Raw genomic sequence first — 17824 nt, 5'->3', positions numbered from 1 at the left:
ATTCATGAGGTACATGAAGTAAGCTGGGGCATTAGTCAACCCAAAAGACATGACAGTGCACTCATACAGACCATACCGGGTTACGAATGCAGTCTTGGGTATGTCCTCGGGTCGGATCTTCAGTTGGTAATATCCAGATCAGAGGTCGATCTTGGAGAATACCTTAGCTCCATTTAGCTGATCGAACAAGTATTCAATCTTGGGGAGGGGGTACTTGTTCTTGATCGTGACCTCATTGAGAGAAAGGTAATCGACGCAGAGTCTGATGGTCCGATCCTTCTTGGACACGAAGAGAACATGTGATCCCCAAGGCGACGCACTTGGATGAATAAACCCTTTCCTGAGTTGCTCATCCAGTTGCTTCTTCAACTCCGCTAGCTCTTCGAATCCCCTCATGTAAGGCTTCTTATAGATAGGCTTGATCCGGGCATGAGCTCAATGATGAACTCGATGTCTCGGTCAGGAGGCATCCCTGGTAGCTCATCAGGAAAGACGTCCGGGTATTCACAGACTATTGGCACTCGATCGAGTCCTTCTTCTGACAGGCTATTAACTCGTGGTACTCGAGTGGGTACTGGCTCAGAGACATACTTGACTTTGACCCCTTGGTCACTTGTCATGGTAAGGGCCATGTTGGCACAGTCCAAGATGCTTTGATGCTTGGCCAACCAATCCATGCCGAGAATTACTTCTGGGCCTTGTGACTTAAGCCCAATAAGATCCGCTGAGAAGCTCGTCCCATTGATAACTATCCCGACCTTCCTAGACCCTAGGTTGGTCCTCAAAACCGCTCCCAGGGTTTGAATTGCCATATGCCCACGAAGCAAGGTAGGTTCTAAACCACATTTTTCCGCAAACTTTTGCGTAACAAAAGGATGTGAAGCACCACAATCAAACAATACTGCTGCTGGGGTAGAGTTGACGAGGAACGTACCCATAATGCAGTCCGGGTCTTCATGTGCCTCTTCTGCGGAAATATGATTAATCTGCCCCTTACTGTGATACTGCTAATTGCGGGGAGCCCGATTCCTGCCTCGTGCTCCTTGGTCTCGATTCGGCGCATTGGGGCGCGGAGCATCGGGTTTCTTGTTGGGGCACTGCCTGGAATACTGCCCTGTTTGTCCACATCCGAAACAGGTAACTTGCATTGGAAGATTGGTCTTGAATCCACCGTTGTTTGGCGGATTGTTTGCTGGCTTGGCGTTGACTTGCTGCTGAGGCTGGTAATTCTGGCAAAATGTCGTATACTTGTACTGCTATTGCTGGTAGTTGGGTCTTGCTGGAGCTGACTGCCATGGTCGTGGCTTCGTGTTACTCGGTCCTCCAATAACCATTAGCTTGCGCTTACGGGTGTCGTCCATGGCACGACGCTTGTATTCCAACATAAGGGCCTTATTAACCAGGTCACTAAAGGTCCGGCATTCGCAAACATCCAGCTGATACTGGAGTGACTGCTGCAGTCCTTCCATAAAGTGTTCCACTTTGGCAGCCTCAGTGCTGACATCTTCAGGTGCGTACCCTGACAAAAGGTTGAACTTCTGCAAATACTCCTTGACGGATCCACTGCCTTGCCTTAAGGCTCAGAACTCCCGCTTCTTAATGGTCATCATTCCAGGAGGAATGTGAGAAGCGCGGAATCCATCTTTGAACACAGACCAAGTGATGACTTGCCCTGCTTGCATGATCTGAAATCCATCCCACCAAGCTCTAGTCGTGCCTCCAAGGCAGTGAGAAGCATAGAGAACTTTCTCACAGTCATCAGTGCACTTGACCAGCGTGAGAAGGTCTTCAATAGTACGGATCCAGTCATCGGCATCCAATGGTTCAGTCGTCTCCGTGAATATGGGTGGTGTAGTTCGCATAAACTCGGAGAGAGTTGAGCGACCATTTCCATTACCGTTTTGCGGTGGGTTGTTCACCAAGGTTTGAGCCAGCTGCTGAATAGCGGCATTGTTGGCTTGACGCTCCTCCCGAATGGCTTGAAGGAACTGAGCCATAGTCAAGCTTTCAGGAGGAGGTGGTGGCGGTGGAACATCGTCTTGCTGCTCGTGGTGATCTCCAGCTTGAGCTTCCCCTCCGGTTCCCTGTTGCTGTCCTGAGGAGGCAGAGTCGGGGTTGCCGAAGGTGCTATTGCGAGTTGCATTCACCATCCTGTCAGGGGAGTAGACAGGTCAATTTGCCGAACTGACTGAAATCATAAGGGATGATGTTCTAGTAAAGAGGGGGTCTGGTGTCTTGCTAGTGTGAATTTTTTTAAGCCAATGGTTTTGAAAAGAACTACTGCATTAAATTTGAAAACAAGCGATGTAGTCGCTCACAAGCTGCCTAAGGCAGAATGCGACTTGCATCCAACAGGCTTACACAACATCTGGGTTCATACAAGCCGATACAAGAACTCCTACGCTCGGGTTACACCTAATTGCCTACGTTGCTAAGGCTAAGTGGCCGACTGTGCGGTCTCATAAGCCGGTTCTGCGAGATCTACGTCTTCGTCTTCGTCTTCATCTTCATTAGTGCTTCCCTTCTTTGAAGGAGTACGGGAAGGAAGCGGACCATCACGGCGTCTCTTGGTTGGTGAGGTAGCGAAGAGTTCGGTGTACTCTTCCGCGGTCAAGCGACGACTCTGAAGAGGAGTGGCTTGAAGCGGTGGTATTCCTCCTCGGAAAGCAAAACCAGGTGGTCCTATGGGTGCTCCTTCCTTCTTCACCTTGCGGTTCTTCATCTTCTCCGTGCGAAGCAGATCCTTAACTTGGTGCAGCTCTTGGTGGATTCTAGTTGACTCCTTGATCAAAAGATGCGTCAAGGTGTCGGAGGAGAGATTGAAGTAGGTCTGAAACCTCAGTGGCGTCTCGTCCTCGGAAGATGGGTTGAGTGTCCAACTCCCGTCTACCCCATCCTTAACAAAAGTTAGGTGACGAGTAGCTGGCTCGTCAGCCATCTCAGGAAGGATATCACGGAGTCGCACGAGCGCCTCTCGTGCTGCAGCCTCCGCGGCCAACATCACATCCTCCATCTTTGGTCCTTCAAAGAACCAGCTAGTCGGGGAGTCATTAGCCTTCACGATCACATCCACGTGATATTCCTTGGTGTCGGCGTTGACCCAGTGCTCGTGGTAGAGGAAGATGGGTGTGCGACGTACTTGACACTTCTCGAGGCTATCACTCAAAAGCAGAGGGAAGCCCGTCTCCACAAGTATCTCAGGTACGGCGGCCATCTACAAGATGTAGAGGACACGGTTAGAAAGTTTTTAGTGGGTGCAGGTTCTCAGGTTAAGTCCTATGTGCACTAATCGTTTCGGCTATCGTCCATGCTACCTGAGGCTTCCTATAGTCAGGATGGCTCTAATACCAGCTCTGTGGGGACCCCGACTTGCGAGTCGAGATCGCCGTGCTCAGTGATCCCAGGGATCAATGCTCAACGAACAAAGATACCGAATAAAAGAGTCTTACATCCAAGTACTGATTATTACATCACATGACCACATAGTCAAGTTCACAAAGCAGGGCCTAAGGTAAAATCACTCGGATACAACTAGTAGCGGAAATCATAGGGGCTAAGTGGGTGCCCATGCCATCAAGCCTACACCGACAGGCATTCTCACTCGGAAGCGTCCTAGATCGCAGGGGCGTCTCCGAAGACGTACTCATCTCCAAACTCCGGTCCTTCCATGTCTGGTCAATAACATAACCAGTGGCAAGCCAATGAGTACTTTGAATGTACTCGCAAACAGTCCATGATACGAACAATAAAAGTGAAGGATAACAATATCATGCATCTTTGGTGTAACTCATCTTGGTGGAATGATCATGAATATGCATCAAGTTAAAGAATTACTTTTGAGGAACAGGTTACAGGTATCAATATATCTGCCGAGGGCTGAGCCATCCGGGCTCACCCTATATGGCAAGTCTCCAAACTTGGTCATATTATTACTTTCATAACAACACCTTATTCATCACCTCACACACGCACTTGGTTTATGCGGAAATAGATGGACGTAGTTTAAGCAGGATTACCCAACTGTCCTTGACCGTAGACACGGCTATTCGAATAGTTTTACACTCTCAAGAGGTAGTACACTGGACCCACGAGATCTGGGAAACTTTGGTGTCATCCACGACTCGCGGTATATAACATACCCGAGGTAAGAACCCGATCAATGTCTTTCCCCTCACGATACTAGACAAAGAGGTCCACTCGATTGGTACTCGGCCCTCATGTTGTACGTCTTACGAGCACCAACTCTGGACAGTACCAGCCATGCGGGGACCAACGGTGTGACTAGAACTCATAAAAATGGCATAGTCATCCTACCTGGCACGACCCCATCACGAGAGTGACCACACATCACTCCCGCCACTAGTAATGTGGCTCTTTGCTAGCACCAACCAAAGTAATCAACATAGCCCCGTCCCATAAGGGGTAACGTGGTCGTACTGGTAAGGTTGGGACGATCGACACATCATAAATCTAATCCCCTTTCCGAAACCGTACTCACACAAATACCGGGTGCATCACTTCACCAAAAGTGACCACCTAACTCATCATCACCATCGGGCATTAGTGGCACCCGACGGGATTTTCATAAACTCTTGCGTTATGTCGTCAACATGCTCATGATAATGCTACTTCTATCTTTAGTTGTCAACATGATATTAGCATGACCCTCAAGGGGTAGGATCAAGCTCAATGCATGTGCTCTGAAGGAGCCCTCGGTAAAATCATATCAAATGATTACCGGCACTTATGATCATATGCAACGGAAATACTTGCTATCTTAATCATGCAAAGTAACATATGCTCAGTCATGGTCAAAGGGCTGCTTGCCTTGGTCAGCTAGGTATCCCGGGTCTTCGAGGTTTCCGCTCTGATTTCCTCGTCACACGGGTTTTCTATCGTAGATAAAGCAATAAATAAGAAATAGCTCACACAGAAACAGATCACAAAGTCATCTTAAAAATGTTCTTTATTACTGATAAATCTAAGTTATCATTTTGAAAAATATTTGCCTTAATTTCCCTTGCAGGAACATTTTTGAAATGAACCAAACAGAAGCAAAACTATTCCAATTTAATACATTTTATTATTGTAAAACAGAATAGTTGTAGAAAAATTCATCCAATCATATTATTAAATACTACATATTTTTAGAAGAATAACAGTGGAAAAATTATATTTTTACACTTGTTAAATGTTTTCATAAAAATCTTAAAAACCAGGTTTTTAAAATAAAAAGAAAACGGCTAAACTCCTGGCCTGGCTCGGCCTGGAGCTAGCCTGGCCCATGGCGAGCCGACAGCCTGCCCACGCGTGTGCGCCGTCAGGTTTGAACCCGACGTGCGGGGCCCTGTGGTCAGTGGTTGTGGACATCGCGGGGGAGGAGGCTAGGCCACCGACAGGTGGGGCACACCTGTCGGGGTCGTCTCCTACCTCTGGCCAGAGAGGAGGAGGAGCACACCGGCGAGGTTGCCGACGCTCTCAAGCCCCAACGAGGACTGGAACGGGTTCGCCTTGCTGTCGCCTACCTGCTGGTGGTCGGAACAAGGTTGGAGAGGCAGGGGTTCGCCGGCGACGAGGAGGCCGTGGCGGAGGAGATTTGGGAGGTGGTTGAGGAGGTGGCTAGAGACACAGAAATGCTCGGGCGAGTTGGGGGAAAGCTTCCTGGGGTTGAGAGGATCAGTTTGGGGGGTCGAGGGACGCAGGAGCCGTCATGTAGCCAGAGATCGACCGAAGCTCTGAGGCGGAGGGGCCTCGGTCGATCTCGAGCATCGGGGCTCTGCTGGGTCGCTGGGGTGGCTAGCGAGGTACTAGTGATCGTGGTGAAGCTTTCTGAGGGGTGCTGGAGCGAGCGGGAGGGCTATTTATAGGCCCGCAACGGTGGGCCGATTCGGGAGCGTCGGTGACTCATCATGGCGTGCATGGGGTGCAGAGAGAGGCTGGGGTCGAAACCATGGTCTCAAGACATGGTTTTGGACTACGAGAGCCATCTGCTGCAGAGGGAGAGAGGGAGAAGTCGAGCATCCGTGGCCGCGCAACCTTGGTCGGTCCTGGTGCGAGCAGGCACGCGTCGTAGGAGCTCTATCATGGGAGAGGAGGGGCCCTGAGGGTTGCTCGACGCAGAGAGGTTGTCGGGGAAGAGGTTGGACACCTCGGGGGAGGCTGGAACTGGCCGAGAGCGCCGCCCCCACCTTGCTGGCTTCCTGTAGCGCGCCCAGAGCGCAGTTTTGGCATGCCAGGGCATGCTGGTGCACTCTGAGGCACTTTGGACGTGTCTAGCATGTCCTGACACTTGTTGGGAGTGTGGCTAGCCGTTTGGGTCTTGTGGGAGCTTCGGCTGGTCAAGGGAGACAAGAAATACTGGTGCTATCAGCCTTGAACTGAAATCTAAATTAGGGTTTTTGGCCTTTCTACTTTGAACCAGTGAGGGGCCAGTTGACTGGGGTTAGACACAGATATTGGCCACCTAATCTATGAGTTTGGAGCAAAGGGGTTGGTATTAGTTGTGGCTAAGGTGGCTTTTCCCTATTTGTCAAAAGGTGCTCGACAGTGGTTTGAGGGGGTTGTACCCCACCACTGGTGGTGCAACTTAACAGGTTTGGGTTTGGTGGTAAATCATGGGGTTTCACCAAGTTTGAGCTCCATTGGACAAGTTTAGCTTTGTAAACTTGAAAACACTCCAATATGACCCGATATGTCCCTTCCAAAGAGAGTCTGGGCAAACTAAGTCCCACAAATCCCATTTTTGGTGTGGAACCCTCATTTGAGGTATTAAGCACTCCTGCAAAGTTTTAGCATCATTGGATAAACTTTGCTATGTAGAGTTGCTCTAACTTGATTCTGGACAAAAGGGGTTTTGGGGTATTTGGGGTCCTTAATCACCTTTGATCAAGGTGAAACTTTATGTGGTCACCAAATAAGCCTTAGAGATACCACTGGAATTTTTAGGAATTTATTGAGAATATTTCCTTTGGAAATATTTCAAAAGGTCAAAACAGACAGAAATAGCTTTCATGGTTTTATTCAATAATTATAATATAAAATAGGGTTTAAAATCTTATGTATGGAAAATACATGTCCTTGTGATCATCTCCAAATTTAATCAGATTTTTGTGAGGCAGAAAAGTATTTTTCCATGTAGGAATACCGATTCTGGCCTGAGAAATGGACATGTTATTTAATTAGGAAAATAATTACAAAAATAATTATCTTTGTGGTTTTGAAATATAAAGATAGGTTAAATCAGATTACCAACTTTGAGTAGAAGCACTGCTTGCTATCAAGGGCATGTAATGCAACTCAAGGTAGGGTTCTACCTTGATCAGAAATAAGTAAAGGTTTTTGGAAATCAATGTTATGAAATAGGGTTTTATCCTCACATGATCAAGCACACAAGCATACAATGTCAATCATGGCACTCACAACATTAGTCTTGGAAAAGTTTTAACAAGCTCAGATTTTCACAATACAGATAAGTGATAGTAAAAACAGGGTGTGACACCAACCCCAACCAATCACACCAACACCCACTTTCTTGCAAGGAACAAGGACTTTCATCCCCGCCCTGACGTTACCTGTTTTGCCTACGGAGAAGCTGGACACTATGCCCGATAGTGTCCAAAGGCTGGAAATGGTGGGTCAAAGCCGAACAACTCCAACAATAACTTAGCACCAAAATGCAACAACTTCGATCCCAACAACAATCACATGAAGGGTCACGTAAATCATGTGGCCAAGGAGGATGCTATGAACGCACCAGAGATAGTACTCGGTAAGTTCCCTGTCAACAAAATTTTTGCCACGGTTTTGTTTGATTCTGGAGCTTCACATTCGTTCATTTCAGAAAATTTTGCCTTGAAACACCACTTTTCAATCCTCCCCTTGGAAAATTCCATGACCATAAAGTCCCCAGGAGTACAGCAGGTTACACAAAAATATTGCAAGAATATTACCAATGAGATTAATGGTTTGACATTTTGGGCAAATCTCATCATGACCGAGAGTAATAATCTTGATGTTATTTTGGTAATGGATTGGTTAAATGCTAACAAGGGATTTATTGATTGTTGCAACCGGACTGTCACACTCACCCATCATCAGGGAAAAGAGTAGAAGTTGCATCTTTGGAAAGGACCAAACCAACTCAGGCCCGACTGAATAAAATGGAAAACTCTAAGCTAAACAATGTTCCGGTAGTTTGTGAATTTCTAGACGTATTTCCCGAAGAACTACCAGGTATGCCACCACACCGGGAGATAGAATTCGTTATTGAGCTTGCACCCGGTACAACCCCAATATACAAGAAACCATACCGATGGCACCTACTGAATTGCTTGAATTGAACAAACAAATAAAGGAACTATTGGACAAAGGGTACATCAAACCCAGCTCCTCGCCATGGGGATCGCCAGTACTATTTGCCAAGGAAAGGGACGAAATGCTAAGACTATGCGTTGATTGTCGGGCCTTCAACATGGCCACCATCAAGAACAAATATCCTCTGCCCCGAATAAATGACTTATTTGACCAACTAGAACAAGCAAAAGTATTCTCGAAGATTGACTTGTGGTCGGGGCATCATCAACTTAAGATACGCCCGGAAGACATTCCTAAGACATCGTTTACATCACAATACAGACTTTATGAGTTTACTGTGATGCCTTTTGGACTAACAAATGCCCCGACATATTTCGTGCATTTAATGAACAAGCTATTCATAAAGTACATGGATAAGTTTGTCGTAGTGTTCATCACCGACATACTTGTCTACTCCAAGAACCCCAAAGAATACGCACAACACCTAAGGATTATATTAGGTGAGTTGTGTAAGCATCAGTTGTATGCCAAATTCAGCAAGTGTGAATTTTGGCTAAAACAAGTCGGATTATTGGGCCACGTAATGAACCAAGAAGGCATATCAGTGGATCCCGAGAAGGTCAAGTCCGTAAATGGATGGTGCAACCAGCCAACGTGACAGATGTGTGAAGTTTCCTCGGAATGGTAGGATATTACCGGAGATTCATTGAAGGTTTCTCCACCATTGCCAAGCCCATGACTCAGCTACTCAAAAAGAACAAAAAGTTTGAATGGACTGAAGGATGCGAGAATAGCTTCCAAGAGCTGAAGAAGAGGCTAACCTCTACACCAGTATTAATCGTCCCTAATCTACACAAGAATTTTGAAGTATACTGTGATGCTTCAAGGAAAGGCCTTGGATGCATAGTTATGAAAGAAGGAAAAGTCGTAGCTTACGCCAATAGATTTAAGCAACTTCAGTATGCGGGTAGCGATGCTTTTTGGAAAAGGCAATTATGACAACACAAATAAAATTACCCAACTCATGATTTGGAATTGGACATGGTGATACACGCTCTCAATGAGTGGAGACATTTCCTACTTGGAAATCACTTTGAGATATACACAGATCATAAGAGTCTCAAGTATATCTTCACTCAGCCAGATCTCAACCTACGGCAATGTCGTTGGTTAGAATTGATTAAGGATTATGATGTGGGCATTCATTACCATCCCGGTAAAGCCAACGTGGTAGCCGATGCTCTCAGCAGGAACCCCACTCCAACCAATGACACTATGCAAAGTTTAAGGCCTCAGTTCATCCAGGAGTTTGCTCAGCGAAACCTGCTTCTCGTTCCAGAAGGCACTATGGCACAACTGGAAGTACAACCCACTCTAGATGAGTAGATCAAGAAGGCTCAGAATGAGCACCCAAGTATTGAAGGCATAAAAAGAAAGGTGAGCCTAGGAAAGGCCCCCGAATTTACCATTGATGAACAAGGAATACTATGGTATGGCGACCGTCTATGCGTACCAGACCAGGAGGACCTCAAAGTTCAAATTTTGTAAGAAGCTCACAACGTGCCGTATTCAATACATCTTGGAGGTACAAAGATGTACATGGATCTACAGGCAAAATATTGGTGGCACGGAATGAAGAGGGATACCGCTTCTTTCATTGCATGTTGTGATTCTTGCCAGCGAATCAAAGCAGAGCACCAGAAGCAAGCAAGACTGTTACAACCTATGAAGGTACCCGAATGGAAATGGGATGAGTTCGGCATGGACTTCGTTGTCGGACAACCCCGGTCTCGACATGGACACGATGCTATATGGGTTATCATAAATCGACTCACCAAGGTGGCTCACTTCTTTCCAGTAAAGACCACCTACTCCACTCTGAAGCTAGCCAGATTGTACCTTGCCCGTATTGTGTGCTTACATGGGATCCCTAAAACCATAGTGTCCGACCAAGGAACTCAATTTACATCAAGGTTTTGGGATTATTTACAACAAGCCTTGGGAACAAAATTGATGTTCAGCACCGCGTATCGCCCTCAAACTAGAGGACAGACCGAGCGTGTGAATCAGATTCTCGAGGACATGCTCAGGGCATGTGTACTGACATATGGGAACAGTTGGGAAGATAGTTTTTCTTATGCTGAGTTTTCATACAACAACAGTTACCAGGAAAGTCTGCAAAATGTCACATTTTGAAGCTTTATACGGGCGAAGGTGATGTACACCCCTAAACTGGTCAGACACCATAGATAATCATATCTTCGGCCCGTAGATGCTTCAAGTGGCTGAGGACAAGGTAAAACTCATCAGAGACAGACTCAAGACAGCCCAAAGCCGTCAGAAGAGCTATTACGATCAAAAACACTATGACGTCGACTCTGAGCCAAAATATTATGTGTACCTCAAGATATCACCAATGAGGGGATTACAAAGGTTCAAGGTCAAAGCCAAGCTTGTACCCCGCTTCATTGGACCATTCTGAATAATCGCCCAAAGAGGCCAAGTTGCCTATCTGCTCGACCTACCTACAGAGTTATCAGATATACACGACGTGTTCCACATTTCTCAACTAAGGAGATCAACAGGTACCCCATGACAGTATAGAAGTGCAACCAGACCTCTCTTATCAGGAGCACCCTGTAAGAATACTAGAGCAAGCAGAAAGAAGGACACGTCAGAAGGTCAGCAAACTATGCAAGGTACAGTGGAGTAACCATTCAGAGGATGAGGCCACTTGGGAGAGAGAAGACTTTTTGCAGAAGGAACACCCGCAACTACTTGAGGACTGGCTGAAATCTCGGGGATGAGATTTTTCTTAAGGGGGTAGGTGTTGTAACACCCACAAAATTTCAATTTGGATTTTTCTGATTTTTGTTATTTTTAAAGTGGATTTCCACAATCTTTTGATAAAAACTTCAAATCAACTTTGGATCTCTTCTTAAAAAAATTCTTTTGAGGCTTCTTGCCTGCAAACTTTCCCCTTGGCATTTCCATTATTTTATGTGAAGATATTTTGGAAAATCTTTTCTAAACATTTTTGCTTGAGAACCATTTCAGTCTTGGTTTACCTTGTATTTCAAAGACCTTCCTCTCTCAAATTTCTATATGACCCAGGAGGTTAATTCAACTTTTAAGAATAGTTCCTCAAAGATTTGGAGGGGTTTAACCATCTTTTATATTTTATTTTAACCAAAACTATTTTCTGTAAACAGTTTTGACCCCAAGATTTTTGCAAAGGAACTCATTGATTCTTTTCGTTTCTCATACCAAAATTCCTATCCTTGGTAGACTTAAATGTTCTCAACTCATTTCATAAAAAATAATTTGGTTGCTTGTTTGAATTTTTTAATTAGGTTTGACCCAAGTTTGACCAGAATTCTCTCTTTTTGTTAAAAACCTGACTTAACTATTTTCAAAAATCCTGAAAATTTTCATGCAGCCTTAGGAAGCAATGAGAGGCCACCCCATAAAATTTCAGCCCTAGAAAAAGTGTTTTCATCCCTCTATCATTTAAACGAACACCTGGCGTGCACTGTGCTAGTCAAAGTTCAGTGTTCAGTGTTCACAGTTCAGATTTCAGAGATTTGCAGCCTCAATCTCCACAGTGTCGACCATGGCAACTTGACACTATGTGTTGCCCTTATCTGCAATGCCGCACAGTCATTTGGCCACTTGTGTGCGTCAGCGATGAGCTGGCCTAAGCCAGCCAGCAATGGCAGCGGCGCTAATGACGGATGTCGCAGCCACGAGCAGCCTGTGCCGCAAAGCCATGCCGCCCGGCACCGCAAAAGCCACAGCCAAGCTCCGCGTGTCCACCCCTGCCCGTGCACCCCACGAATGTCGTCGCCACGTCTTGAACGTCACAGAGTGTGGTTTCTGCTGTCGTCGCGCCCATTGACAGTCGCACCATCGAGTCGTGTGTCCCCTCGATAGCTGCTCGAGGTTAAGCCGAAAATGGAACCCTAGTAGAGTCTTGGTGCTTCCCCCGTCGTGCAACCGCCCCCTAAAGCCTATGGCCGCCGGAATTTGTCGCCGGAGTTAAGCGTCAGCGGCACCCCCTCTCGGTCGCCTATAAAGAGAGAGCCCCGAGACACCTAGCTCCTCAGCACCTCTCCTCCCCCTCTAGGAGCCTCGCTCAAGCCAGAGAAAAGCCTCGGAGAGGTCTTCTTCCCCGACTCCGGCCGGGTCGTTCCGCCTCGGGTCCTGGCTAAATTCTCCTAGGTGAGTGGAGGTGAGCACCCCAGATTTGGTCAATAGGTCTCTGAGGAACATACCTCCCTAAGCCGCGCTTCAATTTGATGGTAGGCATCCCCTCCAGTGAGATCGAGTTATGCCCGACGCCGCCGTCCGCCAAATAAGTAGCTGCCATTGACGTGGTGCTCAGTGACGATTGTCTCCACCTATCACCAACACGGAGCAATCTGGTGAGTGCTCCGATGCCTTTAGTTCCCCTTCCCCGCCGTGGATCGCCGCCGGCGACCACCGCGAGTCTCTGTCGTCGGTGAGATTTCAAACCTGACGGGTGGGACCCCCTCATCACGATTCTTTTTATTTCGAACCGCTTTCCTAAAGTGTCTTTCTGTCGGATGCGGTTTCCTTTTGAGTTGGCGTATTTTCTATCGGGAGTTTTGCTCCTTTGCAGTGTTCCCCTTGCAAAGTTTCTGTTTCTTTACAGAATGGTCCCTGATTTCATTTCTCTTATATCTTTTAAACTACAAAAGCTTAATGATTATTTTTGCAAAAAAAATCTCTCGATGTCTAATTTATTTTCATATTTATTTAAATATGTTTGGAGACAATAGCTAAGCCTTTAGCACTTAGGATAGTATATGGTGTAAGACATAGATTCCGACGAGGGAAACGCCGACGTCAACTTCACCGAACTTGATTCCGACTACATGGAACCAGGCAAACATGTTTGAACTTTTGATGTGATGTTTGCTAATTAACAAATTTATTCTCAGCTGCTGCATTAACTAACACATTGCATATTACTTACATATAACTCAATATGTGACTATGATGACTTATATGGTTGTGAGAGGTCGTGGATAGCCAAGTCACGCGGGACGTGATAGGTTGTGGTCTGGTCATGCCGGATGCATGATCGTGGTGAGATAAAAATTGGATAACTCCAGTATCGGCCTAGATTGAGTCTTGTCAGTGTGTCACCTTTATTTTTGTGTTGCCGCAGTCTTTTCAGAAGGAAATGCGGTATAGTCGGTCATGAACCTATTATAAGTTACACACCAAGTAGAGGGGCCATGATGAAGGTATCCATGGTCGTGGACTAAATCGAGTCATCCGGTCAGGGGGCATGGGTGTTTCCGGTCTGGGACCGAGATGGAGGGCACTCCCTTGTAGCATGCAGTATAAATTTGATCCCATGCTAGTTGAGGTTGGGGTCTCCCCGTCTTATGGTTTTTCTCTGGCAGCGTACTCCGGGTGAGACCGGTCTTCGTGCGGGTAAAAATGGGTGTGTGCTGGTTCTGAGTGTTTGCTTCTAAAATATCGTACGCGGGATTAGTCCTAGTGACTATTGGAACCTGTGGGCTATAGATAAAGAGTACGCCCTCTATAGAGTCAAAACTATTCGAGTAGTCGTGTCCACGGTCAAGGACGGCTGGTTGACAGGTCAAGTGTCGGTCTTAGCGTCGGTCCTTGGAGCACAAGTTTGGTTTATAAATAATGGTTATGAACATGTTACGGTGATATGGAAATTAACTTGATGGTTACATTGTATTTGGAATATCCTGAAGGTTCGTTGTACCACCCGAATAATCCTTTATTATTTATGCCCTCTCTATGGTGTTGCTAAGATGCCCGACTGCGGCTTACTATTTATTTATGCCTTCTTTGCGGTGTCGCTAAGCTGACCAACTGTGGGTTGTTATTTACTTATGCCCTCTCTATGGTGTCGCTAAGATGCCCGACTATGGCTTGTTATTTATTTATGCCCTTTCTATGGTGTCGCTAAGATGCCTGACTCTGGCTTGTTATATTATTATGCCCTATAGGCGGTGTCGCTTAGACGCCCGACGGTGGTTATTTATTTTACCTGTCAACCTTTCGAGGCGTCACTTCAGACACCCGATCGATGCATTTTATTTTCTGCTTGGATATTTCGGGAGGATGACCGCCCGACTTATCTACTCTAACTTAACTGCTATTAATACCTGAATCATGATAAATTTGACATTTAACCATGCATATTAAAATTGATGCATGCATCTTATCTTTTGTGCAAATTGTTTGCAAGTACTTTTCGAAGTACTCACTGGCTTGTTGATGTTGCCAGATATGGATGAAGGAGACCTCATGGATGAAGAGTTCGATAGCGAGTCCGATGTCTAGAGGAGTCCGAGTTAGTCTTGCAAACATGGAGTCGGTTGCTGTATTATTTCATCGCTTCCGCCACCACGAATAAATCGTCAAGCCTCACTCTAAGGCTTGGCGTGTAGTAGTACTTATGCCATGTCACTTCACTCTAATGTGACATGCCCACTTTATTAAGAGCAATAGATTTATCTCATGACCGCTATACATATCCATCCTTGTGAGACTATGGACATGTTGTAATAAATTGTAGAGCGACCTCCGCTCTACTATGTTAAATATTAAGTACTACTGGTTTCTATATCAAGATGGGCCTATCACTGGGAAATATTTTTCTACATTGGTGACATTCATGGCTGATTTCCAATAAATTATTTTATTTGTAAACCGGTCCTAACAGTCTCAGTATTAGAAATAGAAACATAATTATGATTCTCACTAGATCTTTCTATAACAGGTTCACTAGAAGCATGCAAAGTCCTACAATTTTTCTGTTTCTTTTTCTTCTTAGAAGGACTAGGTGTATCATCATTAGTTCTCTGAGAATCATGTTCTATTATTTTAGGATGCCATTCGGGATAAAGAGGTTCCTGAGTCATGCGACCACCTCTAGTCATTACTCTAGCAGCATTGTCATTCATATTATCATTTATCTGAGGAAGCAAATCATTTTGCGACTTAGCAAATTGGTCTAGTTGGGTGTGAACCATAGAAGCATGTTTACCTAGACCCTTAAGATCATTAGCAATTCCAAACATCAAGTCACCCAAACGATCTATCATCGTAGCATTACGACTTAATTGATTTTTGACATCATTACTAAAATTTTCTTGCTTAACAATATAATTATCGAATTCATCCATGCATTGACTAGGAGTCTTAGTGTAAGGTATATCACTTCCATTAAAGGTACAAAGAGACCTCTACTACGTGTGTCGGGGTGTCAAGTCCATGTATTTCTTCTATTCGTGGTAATTTCTTGACATCTTCAGGTTTGATACCCTTTTTAATAGATATGTTGGCTTCTTGCATATCTTTAGGACTAGGGAATAGAGTACCTCTCTTATTTTGAATAGGCTCCGGTGATGCTTCGGGAAGTAACCAATCATTGGCATTTTGCAATATGTTATTTAATAGTTCTTCAGCATGTCGAGTAGTTCTTTCCCTAGAAACACAACGAGCACAACTATCTATGAAATCCCTAGAAGCATCGGTTAGTCCATTATAAAAGATATCAAGTATTTAATTTTTCTGAAGGGGATGATGAGGAAGAGCTCTAAGTAACTCGCGAAGCCTCCCCCGAGCTTGTGGGAGATTCTCTTCTTCAATTTGCACACAGTTAAATACCTCATGTAAGGCGGCTAGGAAGTAATAAAGCATATCCTGGGGACTACACACACAACCAGGAGCAAGACAAAGTAACCATTCTTTAGCCTTGCCTTTTAGCAATAAAGGAAAAAAGCTTAAGTATGTAATAGTAACATATGTTTTCCTCGTTAGTAAACAAAGCACCAATATCATTCAATTTAGTGAGATGTCTGACAACGGTTTAAGTTTCATAACCATGGAAAGGATCATATTCTACTATAGTAATCAACTCAGTGTCTATGGATAATTCATAATCCTTATCAGTAACAAATATAGGAGAAGTGGAAAATTTAGGATCCATTTCTCCATCATAGATTGTTCTTTCAGTTTGCATAGTAGTTTCTTCAGGCCATCTCTATTTTCACAAGCAAGAAAGTCCCTACCTACTTCCCCGTCCATACCATAACCTTCAGGTACATAAGGCAATTCATATTTATTGGTAGAGCAAGGTGTAGTAGGTGATTCAAAATCTTCATAAATTTTAGCATTTTAAAATTCGATAGCTTTAGCAATATGGGCATCGAGTAACTCATTTAGTGGCACAGTTTTAGTTTCATCGAATATAGCAGTAGTATCGTCATTAATTTCAGAAGTAGCATCATCAAGTTCAAGCAATATATCAGAACGAGCAACAGGCGGTGGTGTAATAAGCTAATTCAAAACAGTAGGTGAATCAAGAGAAGAGCTAGATGGCAGTTCCTTACCTCCTCTCGTATAAGAAGGGACGATCTTAGTTCGAGTATCTTTCAGATTCTTCATAGTAGCAATTGGATGACCTCAAGTTAACACAATAAATATAGTTATGCTCCTGTGGGGACCCCGACTTACGAGTCTAGATCGCTGAATGAACGTGCTCAGTGATCCCACAGATCAATGCTCACCGAACACACAGATACTGAATAATAAGAGTCTTACATCATGACATCAAGCCTACACCGAGAGGCATTCTGACTCAGAAGCGTGCTAGTTCGCAGGGGCGTCTCCGAAGATGTACTCATCTCCAAACTCCAGTCCTTCCATGTCTGTTCAACAATATAACTAGTGGCAAGCCAATGAGTACTTTGAATGTACTCGCAAACAGCCCATGAAATGAACATTGAAAGTGAAGGATAACAATAACATGCATCTTTGGTGGAATTCATCTTGGTGGAATGATCATGAATATCCATCAAGTTAAAGAATTACTTTTGAAGAACAGGTTACAGATATTAATATATCTGTCGAGGGATGAACCATCCGGGTTCACCCTATATGCCAAGTCACCAAACTTGGTCATATCATTACTTCCATAGCAATTTCCAAGTAGCTCATACGCACACACACACACACACACATGATTTATGCGGAAACGACTGGACGTAGTTTAAGCAGCACCACCCAACTATCCTTGACCGTGGACATGGCTATTCGAATAGTTTTACAATCTGCAGAGGTAGTACGCTGGACCCACGAGATTCGGGAAACTTTCGTGTCATCCACGACTCGCGGTATATAACATACCCGAGGTAAGTACCCGATCAATGCCATTCCCCTGACGATACTATACAAAGAGGTACACTCGGTTGGTACCCAGCCCACATGTTGTACGTCTTACGAGCACCAACTCTGGACAGTATCAACCATGCAGGGACCAACGGTGTGCCTAGAACTCATAAAAATGGCATAGTCGTCCTAACTGGCACGACCCCATCATGAGAGTGACCACACATCATTCCCGCCACTAGTAATGTGGCTCTTTCCTAGCACCAACCAGAGTAATCAACATAGCCATGTCCCATAAGGGGTAACGTGGCCGTACTGGTAAGGT

This window comes from Hordeum vulgare, chromosome 7H (assembly GCF_904849725.1).
Source record: "Hordeum vulgare subsp. vulgare chromosome 7H, MorexV3_pseudomolecules_assembly, whole genome shotgun sequence".
Classification (NCBI taxonomy): Eukaryota; Viridiplantae; Streptophyta; class Magnoliopsida; order Poales; family Poaceae; genus Hordeum; species Hordeum vulgare.
This window is presented reverse-complemented; position numbering follows the sequence as displayed.